This window comes from Gossypium hirsutum, chromosome A10, assembly GCF_007990345.1.
Source record: "Gossypium hirsutum isolate 1008001.06 chromosome A10, Gossypium_hirsutum_v2.1, whole genome shotgun sequence".
NCBI lineage: Eukaryota > Viridiplantae > Streptophyta > Magnoliopsida > Malvales > Malvaceae > Gossypium > Gossypium hirsutum.
In genome coordinates, this window is record NC_053433.1 from 110,499,971 (window position 1) to 110,517,233 (window position 17,263).

At 33.2% G+C, this 17,263-nt stretch overlaps 1 pseudogene; it reads left to right on the top strand.

Annotated features, from left to right (window-relative positions):
• Positions 1–881: 881 nt before the first annotated feature.
• LOC121203320 (exocyst complex component SEC8-like) lies at positions 882–11,753 on the top strand (annotated as a pseudogene).
• Positions 11,754–17,263: the final 5,510 nt, after the last annotated feature.

Sequence of the window (17,263 nt, forward strand, 5' to 3'; positions counted from 1 at the left end):
AATTAAGACAAAGTGACGCTCCAATTCACTAAAGTATTTGGCAGAACCCATGGTGGAGTGCCTCAGATTACTTAACCAAAATAGCTGCAGCTAGTGCTTAATATGGTTAGTTGCTTTGCTTATGTAGTAGCATGTTTTAATGGAACTTATGTTTTCCCCTGGTGCTTTTAGATGGACTCTGAAAATGGTTATCTACAACTATACTAATATGCCGTAATTTTCCTTTCTTGGATCTACTATTAATAAAGGTCTTAAAGAATGAGAAATGAAATCAGCAAAAGGTTTTAACAAATAATGACGAACTTCAACACCATGTATTTTCTTTCTTTCTTTATTTTGATATTGAGTTAATTTATGCTGCTCTTGCAATAATTTCTATAATGTTACTATTAAGAATGTTACTGCGAAATTAATGTAACAGCCAAGATTGCGACCACGTTCATGGGATTATCACATCCAGGATTAAAGCCCATTCAGAATTCATAAATTCTTCAGTTGATAAAGCTACTCGAATGGTGCGACCAGTCTCATCTTATGAAGGGACAGTTAGAAAGCTATCAGTTATCCAACAAAAGCGTCAGAATGGGATATCATTGGCTGGGAATCTGTTAGCAGTGAGCCCTGTCTCACCTGTGATGGCTCCTACAGGAAAAGCACAGGCTGCTGCAAAAGAGCTTCTTAATTCAATTCTGGACTCTGTTGTTCGGATATTGGTGAGACGTTTAATTATTATAATTATTGGAAATACAACTATATCAAAAGTTACAATTAGAGTCAATCATTACATCCATGTATCACTAAATAAGTGAACTATGAAACTAACAAAGCAGAAAACATCTAGACAATTCAATAGAAACAATAAATCTATACATGGTGTGACTTGAACCTGGGACCTCATGTTCCAGGGCCTCCTCCTCCTTGCTATTTCATTTACTCTTAAATTAAAATCTGAAACGAAATCTCTGAGCTGTAATTGGTCAGGAAATCATATTGTTATTGGAGAGCTTATTGAGTCGAAATCGTCCCCGCAAAGTGATACAAAGATTCTAAAATCGATGTCAACAGATGCATACCTTGATTCTAAAGCATCTCATTTTAGTATTGGCTTTTCGTTGACAGTTTTACAGGTCATCTATCTTATCCAGTGCTTCATATTCACCAAGTTTCTTTTAGAATGGTGTTGGCCTGATAACTTCTTGTTGACTTTATTTCTTCAATTTACAATTTTTGTTGAATTATGTGATGCAGAGTGAATGCCAACAACTCATATGTGAGATTCTTCGAGCAACCCCTGAGGCTGCATCTGCAGACGCTGCTGTACAAACTGCCAGGCTTGCTAGCAAGGCTCCTACAAAAGAAAAGAGGCAAGTAACTAGAGTCCCTTGTGTTAGTACTTGGAGGAAGAGATAAAGTAAGGATTCAGTTATAGTTCCCATTAGTCATCTCTACTTGCTAACATAGAAATTTATTTTTTCTTTTTTCCTTTGAGAAAGGAGGGGGGGGGGGAGTGCAGTTGCTCCCATATATACCTCCTCTTATATTTAGGAAGGGGTGAGAAAGAGTAAGTGCTTCAACAATATTTAGTAGATCACTAAAATAAGACCTATTTATAATTTTGGTATGGGGTTTATTGTGAAGAGAGCGAGTGTGAATATTGATGATGTTGGTGTTGGAGGATTTCAGAAGTTATCATTTTATTTTGGATTTTATGTGGAAGAATTTGTATGTGACATCATGATGGCAGTGAGCTGCGGAGATATGGTTTTGGATTTAAATATATTCCAGCTGCATGAAGTGAAAGTTTTTCCTCCCTCTCATTGAACCACTTGATAGTCTTTGCAGTTTTGCATCTTTTCTTGAGAATTATCTCACATTTTCAAATAAAATCCAACTGGAATTATCTCCTTTCATTAGCCATTAGAGTAGCTGTTTAATAGATTACTCTTTGTTTATTTAATTATAATTAATTCATTACCTTTTTGCAACAAGTGATATAAATTGTAATCTAATCCCTAAAGTTAGCATTTATCTTTTGGGGTGTGAAATTATTCTTAGCTATCAACAGAAAGGCATATGATATTGTCCACACCCTCAAAGAGCATTGTGTGTGTTTGAATTGTTGAGTAATGACTGAAAAATAGAGTATGTGATGCTATTCAATAGCAGCCATGATGAGTTAAATGGGTTTTTAAGTCACCATTTATTCCCCAGCATATTTCATTTGGTGCAAGAATGCCTTTGTATTGTCTCTGCTTCCATCCTCGGTTCATTGTTAGAATATCAGTTGACAATAAAGATAGAAAAAAATTTCTAAACCAGGGTGCCATGACTTCCAAAATGAAAAAATAAATCAGCTGAATTGCTGGAATCAGTTGTAATCTTTTATCATCAGAACTAAAATCATTGCTAAAGTGAAATACCATTTTCATCATAAGTACAGCATTGCATAAATAAGAAATCAAAATGGTTAGCGTTCTTCTATTAGTTCTTTTCTGTATGCTACATATTGTGCTGTTATTTCTTTAAGCAGTTTTATCTGATTTCATTAAATCTTAGGTTTCTTGTCCTTTACATTTAAGCAAGGGCATCTCCATTTATAGCCATTTAGTTTATGGTTGGATGCTTAACATAGCATTAGAGCCCAAGTTTGTTGTTATGTTGTTTATTTCCCTTTACATTTTTATGAACATGTTAGGTGTATTAATATTGGTTTATAGATGATGGAGAGTATTAAATAGTTTTATCCCATGCCTATTAAGGCTTTAGTTTGCTCTGGCTTTATTTTAGGGGCTTCTATCCGATAGCATATTGGTTTTAGGATAGCTGCTTAACATATGCCTATTAGTTCTCTTATTGGTTATTTTTCATACAAGCTTGAAAGTTAATATGTTTGGCTACAGTGATGGGTCAGAAGATGGCCTCACTTTTGCTTTCCGTTTCACAGACGCCACCTTATCAGTTCCTAACAAGGGTATGCTAAATTTGAATTACTGCAAACTTACTAAATTATTATTAGCTCTTTGTCCATGATTTATCTAAATTTTTTAATTTTGATATATATTATTTTCTCTTATCAAATTTAGTTTATTGTTTGGTGTAGCTCCTTTTTGTGATTATTAGTATTAATCAGCCAAGAAAAGCTTTATGTCTGCCCAGTTAGGTAAAATTCTATGCTGATGTGTTTACCATTTGAGTTTACATCCTTAAGAGTGAAAATAGTAGCAATTTTTGATAGTATAGGAAATACAAATGGTAAGAGAAACATAAATGAAAGGAAAATTCTTCTCATTTCTAAAAACAAAAACGTGTCATAGAAGTTTGTTGTTCTTCATTGTAAACATTGTAGAGTTATAGTTCCTACTTATATTTAACTGACAGTTTGCGTTTTAGTGAAAGTTTCATTGAAGGTATAGTATATTTAGCTAGCAAGGGGAAGCCTATTGAAAATTTCAGTTAGCTCTCAAAATGTGAAGTTCAGTGGTTTGGTTCTTTCAAATGATGTCAATTTCTAATCCAATTTGTTTGATTTACCAAGCAGTTGGAGTGGGAGATTTTTTGTTTTGTTGATTTAATAGATGTTCTCTCTCGCCCCCCATTTTTTCTTTGCGGCAGCAAGTTCTATTTGTGTGGTGATTGGAAAATTTTCTTTCCCTTGTTATGTTTCAATTTTTTTAGGTGTAACTTTTTTCACATAATTATATTGACCATGTCTCTATCATTATTTGTTATTGAATGCCTTGTCTACTATATAGGAGTTGAATTTAAACACCAGGGGGGATGGAGTAAGAAGGGTTCCGATGTCTCACAAGAAGGCTATGGCTCTGCAGCTGTCTTGCCTGAGCAAGGCATGTATCTAGCGGCATCTGTATACCGGCCTGTTCATCAGGTTTGAGACCTTGAGAATCAAATATTTATCCTTTTGAAGTATATTCTTTATTACATGTTCATAGTAGCGTATTCAAGGTTTGCACCTATTCCTTGCACCTTAGACCCTTTTGGTGATGCACATTTATTAGGCACACACCTGCTGCACGTAGGTGTACTTTTTTGCAAGGCGATAGGCCTAAAAAGTGCGCCTGATTAAAGTTTTTTTGGTGTCTTTTATTTTAAAAATCTTCCATTAGGTGTATGTTTACTAATAAAAAAAGGGGACAGTATCAAACTCTATTCTTTGAGCATTGAACAACAAATATAGAGCATCGCTGAAGACAAAGTATTCCAAAAATAAAGAAGAATTGCTTCTATTGTATATCAAATGATAAAATATACACGACGACATAGTCTAAGGAAGGTTAGCATAATTACAAAACAATAAAATCACAAAATTCAAGCCTAAAATCACTTTATCAAATTTGTCAACAATTAAGGTTCTGCTGTCAAATTCAATTTGCTTAGCATTCCCCTCAAGTTGGTGCATAAAAATCACACATGCCCAACTTGCAGACCAAATTATGGTACATTTTGTTGCTAAGTCCATTGGTGAACACATCAGCTAACTGCTTCTTAAAAGCTACATGGCCTAAACTCAAGGCACTAGTAATCAACTTTTCGTTAATGAAGTGTCAACCAATCTCTATATGCTTTGTTTGATCATGTTGTACCAGGTTATGGGCTAAACTGATGGCAGCTTTTTTGTCACAATATAAGGATCATTTTCCTTTTCCTAACAACTTTAATTCTTCCATTACTTTCTGTACCCATAGAAGCTCACAAACGCCTTGAGTCATTGCTCTATACCCTACCTCAGCATTTGATTGAGAAACAACACTGCGTTTTTTGCTTCTCCAAGTGACCAAGTTCCACCCCCCCCCTCCAATCTTGTGAAATAGATACAGAGAACAAGAACAAGGCAAAGGCTCTATAGGAAGGGGACAAGGAATCATGAGAAATAAAGTTAAAAATAGGATGTTTGATACAAGACCCAACACATTTTCTTTGAGCAATAGTTAAATCTAATTTATTAGTGGATTTAGGGATTAAGGATGACTCACCAAAAAAAGATTCTTGCCGCGGATTAGGTTGCATGATGGCTTCTTCCATTAATTGTACCATACGATTTTATATGTTATTTTTAATTTAAATATAATATTTAACATATGTTTAATAACATCATTAAAGAATTAGATTAGAAGTTTAAAACAAATTTAGATAACAAAAAATATTTCTTGCTTAGCCTAGTTTAACTATTTCTTGCTTAGCCTAGTTTAACCCGTCTAACTTTCTATGTTTCTCCTGATATTAATAAAAATATTTTCAAATTAAAAAATCCAAATTGATTCAAACTTTAGAAAACTATTCGGACTAAGCTCTCAAATTATATACATTATCTCACTTTTAGACGTCTATTCATAACAACTTATTTTTGTAAAATCAATATATATTTCAGTCTTACAATATTTCTAACTTCACTATTAGCATCTGCATATATATTGACCCCCTCCCCTCCCCTTTTACCAATATTCCTGGCTTCGTCCCTGCCTTGCTCCTAAGGAAATATAAAGGTTCTAGTGCCTAGGGTGCTTTTTGTGCTCTTGACAACACTGATTTTATAGATGGTTCTGTAAATGGCCTTTATTTTTTATTCTGATGACTGGTGCAGTTTACAGAAAGGCTTGCTTCAATGCTGCCAAAAGGTATTCCCAGCTTGGGTAAGTCTCCGTTTTATGTTTGTATGTCATACAAAGAAGAGTCACTTTGTGTAAATGATATGATAAGTCTTTAAAGGATAGCTGTTAGCCAAAGCATATAAGTACCTTTAATTTTTCACTCTGTGCTCTTCTTTTTTTCTATCTCTTGTTTGTAATGTTTGAGTTTAAAGTGAGATGCGGGGGGAGAATAAACAACCTTTTTCTTTCTATAAGTATTATCATACGGATATAATTATTAAGGTTCCAAATGCTTTCATCCTTGTTCCTTGCTGTGGCATCTTTAAACGCTATCTGTGCTGATTCTTTTACTGAAAATTGTTTCCCCTCCTTATATCTATAGATGAGGTTTTTCCAATATTAATTTTGTAGGAATTATTTGTTGCATTTTTTTCATTATTTATTGCACGAGGTTAATGGCTTGCTTGAGTTTTTCCAAGGTTCTTAGTAGTGATATCAATTTTTGGTAATTATTTCTGGTTTGAAGCTGGTTATATATTATTGGATCATGGCGATCATTATATGTGTGCTTTGACTAATCAAATCTTGGTGGTAATATATTTCACGCTGTGTGTAAGTAGAAATTTTTGTTCATTTCATCAAATCTAGGTGAAATTTGTAAATTATGTGCCCCAACTCTTTTGCAAGTGAGCTGTAAATTTGTCATTGATGTTCTTTTGTATCATTAAATTTCTATAATTGCAGGAATGATGGATTGCTAGCCTTTGTGGAGAACTTTGTGAAAGACCACCTTTTACCAACTATGTTTGTTGACTACCGGAAAAGCGTACAAGCAGCTATATCAAGCAAGTTCTGTAACCATTTAAGTCCCACAAGGCATTAATTGTCAAATTTCAATCCATGCCCTATAATTGCTTTAACTGTCAACTTGATTGATTGAAAACTCTGTTTACCTTTCTCATTTTTCATTAATCATATACTGTTGGTAATTCAATATTCAGTATCTTATGATGGCTATCACAAGAAATATAGGGAGGGGTCTGATCTAAGTTTGATGGATGTGAACTAGGTTTGCTTCACCAATGTTAGTCGGTACTCTGAAAGATGGTTAGCACAATATAATTAAAATGTGTTTAAATAAAGCAGCAATGTAATTAGTGGAATGCTCAGTACTAATTTACAAGGATTGGATGGAAGAATATTTGCATGTTCATCTTTTTGAGTACTGAAGTGTAGTAATTTCATTTAGAAAGCGGAGAATATTGAGAACCATGCTGTGACAAGTGGGTTTGTATTAGGAAATTTGGGGTTCAATAATGAACATCAGTTGTATTGCATATGCGATGCTCCAGTTTTCGTTCCATCTATGTTTCTCCTTTAAAACTCTTAACCTGAAATGTTTTTTACAGGTCCCGCTGCATTTCGGCCACGGGCACATAATCATGCTTCATATGCTTCATCCATTGAGAAGGGTCGACCTGTCTTGCAGGGGCTTTTGGCCATTGATTATTTAGCAAAAGAGGCAAGTGTATCCTGTCCTTATTTCTGTAATAAACTATTTTTTCTCTCCTTCCCGTCTAATAATATTATTACCTTTTCTTTTCTTTTTTTTTGCAATAAGTGAGTATTGGATTCTTCATTTTATTTTCTTTTGTATATTCGGGTAAAGGTTATTCAGCATTTTTCTTTGTTGTCTTGAACATCTTCCATACATGCTTCAGGACCATCTACTTCTACAGCTGTTCCTTTTTCCTAATAGTTAATTTTACTCAAACTCTAGGTTCTTGGTTGGGCTCAAGCAATCCCTAAATTTGCTGCTGACCTTATGAAGTATGTGCAAACTTTTCTCGAACGAACATATGAGAGATGTCGTACCTCATACATGGAGGTTTGGATTCTTCTGTATGCATGTCTGTCCTTATGTTTGCTTTTAACATAATTTTAGTTTTTGTTGATTTTTTTATGTCAACCAGCTCTTATTAGTTTAGGTGTGTCTATTTTCTGAAATTATGAAGGAAGAAAATTTTGTGCAAGGATGCGGGGGGAGGGGTAAAATTTTCTATTTGTTTTGCTTTTCAAATAAATTAATGCTTTCTGTCATTTTTAGTGAGAATATAATAGAGAAGTTGTCTCTAACTTCTATTTTTGTCCATGCTACTATGCATATGGTAATCAACAATTTACACTCGTAAACATTTTTGTTAACATTTCAGGCAGTTCTTGAGAAACAGAGTTACATGATCATTGGGAGGCATGATATTGATAAATTGATGCGACTTGATCCAGCTAGTGCATGTTTACCCAATGCATTTAGTCAGTCAAATGTGAGAAATAATTCTTCTGGTGCTGGAAGCATTGACGTTGAATCAGAACTGAGTGTCCTTCTCCTAAATTTGCGTCCTATTAGGCAGGTAAACATATGCCTGGTGACACTTCTGCCCTACTGGTTCGAAATTTCTTTTTGAGTAAATTTCCTAGCCATGCACTATTTGATCTTCCAAAGAATTGAATCCATCATGCATTTTTGCTTTACCTGTGAATGAAACCTAGGTGCCATTTTTTATATAATTTTGCTCAAAGCATCAGTTGAAGTTATTCATTTTTCTCTTACCACATCTCATGTGCAGGAGAACCTAATTCGTGATAACCATAAAATTGTTTTGCTGGCATCCTTGAGTGATTCATTGGAGTATGTAGCAGACTCAATTGAAAGGCAAGTTCATCCATCTCACTTAAGTTGGTACTTGGATTTATTGAGCAATGTTGTAAAGTGACAATGGGTTTTAAATAGTATTTTATAATGACATAAGGAGCTATTAATATGGACAAGAGACATGGGATCTACTCCCTGCTTTCCAGAATATGCATCTCAATGTTTATCTACATATACCCATGAGTTATGAATACCTTATGCAAGCAGCTCGTTACTGTAGTGATTCAGTCATGTACTTATAGATCCAGGTAAAGTTGATGATTCATTTGTAACCTAAATTGTATTTGAGGAGTCACGATAGGCCATTAACATTTGTAACCTAAATTTGTATATGCAACCAAAGGGGGCTTTGCTTTCAAAGAAAATCAAAATGCTACGCCATCAGTATCTTCATATTTTTACATTTTTCCTCCTTCTCTTGTCCTTCTATACATAGATACAAAGAGTGGCATATCTTTTTGCACTTTATGTTATTAAAGGAGCAGATGCTTCTGCAAGATTTGTTTGTGATAACAAACAACTATGCATTTGAGAACTTCCTATTCGTAAATTTTCTGCTGTTTCTTACATTTTACACATATCTAATGCAACATGTAGACTTGTACAAGTGTCGCCACAAAATGTGGAGGGTGGCAACCCTAGCCAAACAAGCAGTTCCCCTGCTAGGGATCTGGCGTTGTCTGCAAACGAGTACAGAAAACTAGCAATTGATTGCTTGAAAGTTTTACGTGTGGAGATGCAGTTGGAGACAATTTTCCACCTGCAGGTTTTGTCACAATAGCATAATTCAGAAACACTTGAGAAGCCAGTAAGTCTGTAACTAACTAAGCATTATGGCTCTAACAGGAAATGACACATAGGGAATACCTGGAAAACCAAGATGCAGAAGAGCCTGATGATTTTGTTATTTCACTTACTGCACAGGTCACTTTCTCCAACTCTTATCAAATTATATTTTTGTTCCATTGGCCAGTTTTACAGAAACTTACGTCAGTTTTAAATTTCCAATGGATAATTTGTCCATTTGTCCATGCTTCTTTAAGTTAGAATAAAGTTCTAACATACTAAGTGGCTAAAAAAACACCTCATAAAACCTCACGGCAGTATGATAGAGTTTGGCTGCTGGCTTAATATAAAGGGCTCTTAACGTTCAGCTTATCCTTGGCCCGCATCTTGGGTTTGTCAATGTCAGTGAAGAAAATGAAGTGAAAAAGTGTTGGGCATTATTTTCTTGGAACTTTATTTTTGCATAGAAAAAATGATCAGATTGCTTGGAAAATCTTAATCCTGCATTTAATTTTCCATTAGTACCCCAATTTCAGAGGTTCAGAAGCTTGATTTTTCAATGAATAATATAAGGCTATCATCGTTTAAGTTTCTCCTCTTCGTTCTCTGTATGTATAGATAACACGCAGGGATGAAGAAATTGCGCCTTTTGTTTCTGGAGTGAAGCGGAATTACATATTTGGTGGAATATGTGGTACTGCTGCAAATGCATCCATTAAGGTTGGAAGTCATTGCAAAGTTTAACTTTGAGTCTATAATTTGTGCATTATTTATATTTGTTTCCATTTTGTATAGAATAGCACCTACTTTATTCCTCTTACCAATGGGAGAATACTTCTGATTAGGCTTTGGCCGACTTTAAATCTATCAACCTGTTTGGAGTTCAGCAGATATGTCGGAATTCAATTGCTCTAGAACAGGTTAGTATGTCTTTCTTTTCAGAGGGGATGCTGGGATGAATGATTTTCTTATCTCTGAAGGTGCTTGAAATAATATGAAAATATTCCCATTTATGTGTGTGTGTGTGTGTGTTTTGCAGTTTGTCCGTTGTATAAATTAATTACCAATAAAGAGGATTGCCTTGTCTTTTGAGTCCAGTCTCAAGTTTCCTTCATGTCAAGCTTATAGTCTTTTGAGTTCTGCCCTTATGTTCAAACCAATCTTGTCAAGTTAATGGTGAAACCTATGTCATTTGCGCTCAGCAGCAAGTCAAACATGGGTTTTTGGAAGACAGTCGCTGTAAGTTTTTGTAAGATTTGAGTTATATTCTAGAGCTCAGTCCCTGCCCTCTTTGAGGCGTATGATATGTGTTCTGACATGATTACTTTTCAACAAATGAAGAGTCAAAGCAACATAGGATGCAATAATATCCGTGCAGTGACTGCAATCAGTCTTTGTTAATTGCAAAGAGGCACTTATTAATACCTGAAATAATAGTACCGTATATTCCGTGGTTCAAATTAAAATGATCTATTTCCTATAAAGCTTAATACAAATCATAGTTGGTAGCTCTTAGGTTCTCGCATGTCTGAGACAGTGATGATTCCCTTTTCCAGTTATTCGCTCAGATCTTTACTTCCGTACACCCTTTCCTCCTCTTCTCATTTCTTCCGGTTAGTTTTCTTGTCAGACAAGGATGATGTATTCTTGTGAAAAAAAGGATCTAGGTTATGCTTGCTCATGGCTGTCACAACCCAATCCTTACCTGTAATTAGCCTTGGATTTGACTTTGTTGCTATGTTTGACCAAGAGTTTGAAAAATAAGCTCAATCCTTGCATTCCATGTCAAACTGTCAAAAATCTAAATGTTCGGATGTATGCTTACAGTTCCAGTTTTATGTGCACAAATCAATCTTCTGATTTACAATCTCTAATCCCATTACAGACTCTTGCAGCAATCCCTTCAATTGACAGTGAAGCTGCAGAGCAGAAGTTAGAGCATGTTCGAACCTATTATGAACTATTAAATATGACATCCGAGGCAAGATATCTGAACTCATAGTCCCTTTCTCATAATTATCGAATAAACAGTTTCATCATTCCAAATTATTTGATCTATCCATGCTTGCAGGCCTTGCTCACCTTCGTTACAGAGCATGAGCACTTGTTTACACCTTCAGAGTTAGTAGCACCGACTACCCCTCCTAGTTGGACCTAAATATTTTGCATATCCGTATATCCTTGAATCATGCTGTTGTTTTGACAGGTACATTAATCTTCTAAAAGTCCAGATTCCCGGAAGAGAGGTACCTCTCGATGCACAAGACCGAATGAAAGAAATTTTGTCCCATTAGCACTCAAAACCGACAATTTCATCCTCCGAAATCGTATCTTTTTCTTGCATATAGAGCGGTGCGTAGCCTTTTCCATGGAAGTTATCTTTCAGCATGTCCATCAATAAATTGAGGCTTGTTCTATTATTGCCTTTCTTTGGTTGATGGTTGGTGATAGACATAAAAAAAAAATGCAAATAAAAAAATGTGGCTACGTTTAGCCGGGGTCGGATTTAGATCGAGCTTATGTATGAATTCCATTATACTTGTAAATAAACAATTCCAACCTATTTATATCTATTCATGTTATTTCTTACTACAAAATGTAAAATGTAATGTTTACCCTATATTATTATATATTTATTCTTTTTTAAATAATATATTTCACTTCGTACGAAATAAATTACATAAATATAAAAAAAAAAAGATTATTGTAATTAAAAACAAAATGGACCGGTGCGATGTCTGGATTTGAATTCATTTGGAATATGGTTAGTAAATATAATATTTGGAATTAAACCTTATCTTGTACCTGCATACTAAATCAAATAATTTCCTATATTACTTTTAATTTTTCATTATCATTCATAATTAAAAAGTTGAATTATAGGTGTACCTTTTGAGGATATCCTTTTGGTTTTATACAAAGCTCAACCTTTCTTAAATTAATCTCCTTTCATTTTAAAATTCAGCGACAAACTTGAATTATGGGAGCACTGAATTTAATATTTGGTTAAAATTTAAAAGAGATAAGATCTTAGGTTTGGCTATTTTAATTACGATTTTCAAAGCACATTGTACCATTTTCTCTCTCTTTCTTTCTTTCTTTTTCTTTTTATTTTATTTTATTTTTTAATTTGAAAATTCTACTTGTCCAACTTTTACTAGCATATATTAATGTACATCCAATCCCAAACCCCAAAGTTCATTGCATTTAATTTTTTTTAACAAAAACCTTAATCTTTTTCTAGCCAACTAAGTCTGCAACAAATAAAAACCCTAATAATTTCTTTGGTTTATACATCAAATACTAGGTAGGCACTCCTTTAATGAATCTATAGAACTCGAAATATTAATTATTGGAATTGATTTAATAAATGTTTTGAGAAATTAAAAGCTACTAAATAGGCAACAGAGTAGATGAGAATAACCACTTAAGACTTATGTTTTAATATATTTATAATTTAAATTTGAAGTTTTTTAAAATTTCACTCTACATTACGAGTGAATTATTTTTTAAATTTATTTTAATTTTAAGTATTACTACGTCTAAATTTTATCTAAATATATTTTAATTTTCAGTCTCCTTATACTTCATACTAAATTTTTATTATAGTTACTTATTTATAATTGTATTTATAAACTCTTTAAAATATATATATTTCCCATAAAAATTTTCCAATGGTAATTGAATAATCCTTTACTAATAACAAGAAATTTTACTAAAGAGGCTTTTAAAATGGATGAATGTATATATAGCCAATGCATTGAATTAGTTGATGATTTTAGTCCATTGGCATAAATTATTACAATTATACTCACAGTGTATATCATCTATTAAAAATAAAAAAAATATTATTTTAAAATTATTCATCAAAAGAATAATAGATGATTTTTGTATCAAATACTAATCTAAAAGAGTGTGATAAAATAAGGGTGTTTAATTGTTGGTGGGAATAATAAGAAAGGGTAAATTACACCATCAGTCACCCAACTTTCGGGTAGCTGACAAAACAGTCACCTAGGTTTCATTTCAGTCACTCAACTTTCGAAAAGTTACAAAACAATCATTTTTGTCGTTTTTCGTCACAGACGTCACGGCAAAGTGACATGGCAGTTGACGGGATCGTTGGAGTCACAAAACAGTCCAACTAGCCGGTTACTCTCACTTAATAGCCCTACCAGCAACATTTTAGGGTTAGAGAAAAAAAAAGAAAAAGAGGAGGAGAAAAAGAAGAAGAAGAAGAAGAAGAAGAAGAAGAAGAAGAAGAAGAAGAAGAAGAAGAAAGAGAAGAGGAAAAATGGAGATGCCTGAAGTGATTCTGGTGTGCTATTGTGGAAACTCAGCCAAGTTAAACACGTCTTGGTCCAATGACAACCTAGGTAGGAGGTTTTTTGGGTGTAAAAAATTTGGCTCTGGATTTCGAAAACCATGTCGATTTTTCAATTGGTTTGATCCGCCATTGACGCCTCGATCACGAATTATGGTTGTTGGGTCTTCTGAAAAAAGTGAAGACATTGGAGGACGTAAGGAGGAGGGAGAGAAGGACCTGGTTTTTGGTGCTTGTATTTGTAACTTTGTTGTTGTTTTTTAAACCTTAAAAATCAGCTTATGTTTTTGTTGTTAGCATTGAAAACCAACTTATGTTTTGTAATATTGCTGCTGGTGTATTGTTGCTTAACATATGTTATACATGGCTGTTGGTATACATGGTTAACCAGCTGATGTTGTTGTTTACAAACACTTGAAAGACTTGAAATGAGATATTTTTGTTGATTACAAATTGTTTTGTAATATTTTTGTTGCTTACAACAGTTAAAAGAGAAGATAACAGATGGAAAAACACATGTATTTCTCAATATTCAAAATGCAGAAAAAGATAACAGATGAAAAAACACATGTATTTCTTAATTCTCACACATTTGTTTTTTCAACACTCATATGTTAGAAGATAAGAGATAACAAAAATAGTATGGATCAATACTCATATATTATGGCCAAAACGCCAAACTGTTTATAAAAGGAATGAGGGGCAAAATATTGCCAAATTTTCCTACAATTCAACACAAGTGAACAGATGTGAATTGTAGGGAAATTTACAAAAAATTCCAGTGACTATATGCCTAAGTTTATCAACAGTAGCAATCATAGGCAAATTTACAAAAAAGTTATCTACCTAAGTTAACAAATTTACACATTTTCAAAAAGTTAACAAAATAAGGTTTGTTTACATCATCATCAATGATCTATCATGGATGACCCTTGAGTAGGATACATCCATCTAACAGTGGTTGGTCTTCTCTTGAATTGGAGCTTTTCTCTTAGGGCAGCTTGTTGATAAGTTAGGGCACTAGGTAACTGAGTTGGGCAGCTTATTGAGTTGGGGTATTCTCTTGCTAGTTTGGGGTAGCTTGTTGCTGAGTTGGGACACCAACTTTATGTCTTTTGACCTACAGGAACAAGAGAAATCTGTCAAACAAATTCATAAATAGAAGTATACAAAAACTTAAGGTAAATGAATTACTGGAATGTTTTGGCCAACTTCCCCTTTGCAACTCTTCTTATTGTGGCCTATTCTTTTGCATTTACTGCACCTCATGTCCACCCCTCTCTTGCTCAACCTTTCTATTGTTTGTGTTTCATCAGGTTCTTTCCTTTTCACCTTAGTAGTTCTACCAGGTGGTCTTCTTAGAGTAGGAGGCAGTATTGGTAGCATGTTTGACAAAGAGGACCATTGTTTAGAACCTCTTACTGGACTTATAAAGTTGGAGTATTTGAAGCTGAGTTTGCTTGGTATACCAGATTTGTACATAGTTCTCTGGGAACTCATATTTTAGATAAATGACAGCCAAAACATGCATGTAAGAGATTCCAGTAAGATCCCAATTCCTGCAAGAGCAGTAATTCTCAACTAAGTCCACCACATGCTGGCTGTCAGGACCACATTCAACTTGATACTTGTCCCCACCAGCATGTGATGGAACACACCTAAAAAATAGTTAGCATGCTTAAAAAATAATCACTAAAACAACTTTTTGAGTAACCCTACCAACAATGATACACACACACCCCCTAAAATAATTTAATACAAACACAACCATTTTTGTCATGCACATGGCAAACAATAACAGACAATAACCAGCACAATAAAAAAGGTAAATAAAAAATTTTGATTTTACCACATACAATATAGCAGCTTGGATACAAACAATGACAGATATACGTAGCAAACATCAATTTGATAATGGCATTCAAATTTTGATTTTGCTACATACAATATAGCAGCTGGGATACAAACAATGGCAGGCATACACAACAAATATCAGTTTGATAATGACATTCATACAATGACAGATACAAATAATAAACATCATGCACATGGCATACAATACACATTATATGTCATACACTTTAATAACAAATAAAATCAAAATCAGAATTAGTGAGTGTTTCAAAATTGAAATCAAAATCGAAATAGAAATCAAAATCAAAATCAAAATCAAAATCAAAATCAAAATCAGAATCAAAATCAAAATTAAAATCGAAATAACCCTAAATCAAAATAACAACATTGAAATCCAAAAATTTAAAACTAAATGCAACAACTTACCCTTTAAAGTGGATGTAACAACATAGCTAGCTTCTCTTCTATTGCCCATTGTCGCTGAGAATCAAAAACATTGAATGGTTTCTGGTTTCGTCTTCTTTTCTCCCCAAACAAAAAAGACCAATCGTCCCCTTCTTAATCGATTATTAAAATGATTTTTAACCCTAAACTCTTCTTAATCTATTCCCAAATCAATTTCAACCCTAAAAAAACCCAAATCACAACAGGAATTTCCCCAAATTATTTTTTCCCCAAACCCCTTAAATCCTAATCTATTTCTAACCCTAAAACTAAACTCATAACCCTTTAATTTTTTTTCCCTAAACTAGCCATATCAGCTGCTCAGCCACATCACCAACGCGGCAAGTTAACTTGCCACATCAGCAGGTTAACTTGCCACGTCAGCGGTCCCATAAACCCCCTAATGGAAACTGTTAATCAGTGACCATTTTGTCACTTTTTCATAACGTTAGTGACTGTTTTGTAACTTTTTAAAAGTTGAAATGAAACTTAGGTGACTGTTTTAAAAGCTACCCCAAAGTTGATAATTTTAGTCCATTGGCATAAACTATTACAATTATACTCACAGTGTATATCATCTATTAAAAATTTTAAAAAATATTATTTTAAAATTATTCATCGAAAGAATAATAGATGATTTTTGTATCAAATATTAATCTAAAAAAGTATGATAAAAATAAGGGTGTTTAATTGTTGATGGGAATAATAAGAAATGATAATGAGGCTGTCTACCAAAAGGACTACTATAATTGATTTAAATGAGTAAATTAATTTTGAAAATTTGAAATAGTGGTTTGAACATAAGTCCAAAAGACTCCTTTGGTTGATACCACTTGCTAGTTGCTACCACGTGGTTTCATGTAACAGCACACCCAATCAAAACCCCTTTGTTTCCTTATGGGTTTAGGGTTCCAACACTTGTCACTTATATCATACCAATTATATTTTCTCCTAACTTCAAATATATAACTACATTATAACTGTATTAAATATTAACTCAATTAAAAAATCTTATAATTTTTTATAAAAATAATTAATATTATTATGAGAATATTTGTTTTATGTTTTATATAATATATATAAAGAAAAACTCAAAATAAATATTTTATAAAAAATCATTATAGATAATGAGGCTTGAATTTATCAAAGTTTCCAAAATCACAATTTTACTATTTTAATTAATGTCTCATTTGCTTTTCTATAAAAAAAATTAGATATTTACATAATTTTTTCTTCATAATCTAATATATATACATTTATATTATTATTTATGTGATTGACAATTAGAAAATTATTTATTGCTAAATAATTATTTAAAATGAATTTTACTAACCCAAATTACGAAATAAACTCTAAACCTTAAATTGTAATTGAAAATAATTCAATTAGGCTCAAATGAGTACTTATTAAATATTAAATCTAATTTAAATAAAATAAAAATGATGATGGGGGACGCCAAATTTGGGAGGTGCATAATGAATAAATATTGAAAATAAAAATGTCAGTATCATAAGTATTGAACTATCAACTCAATAT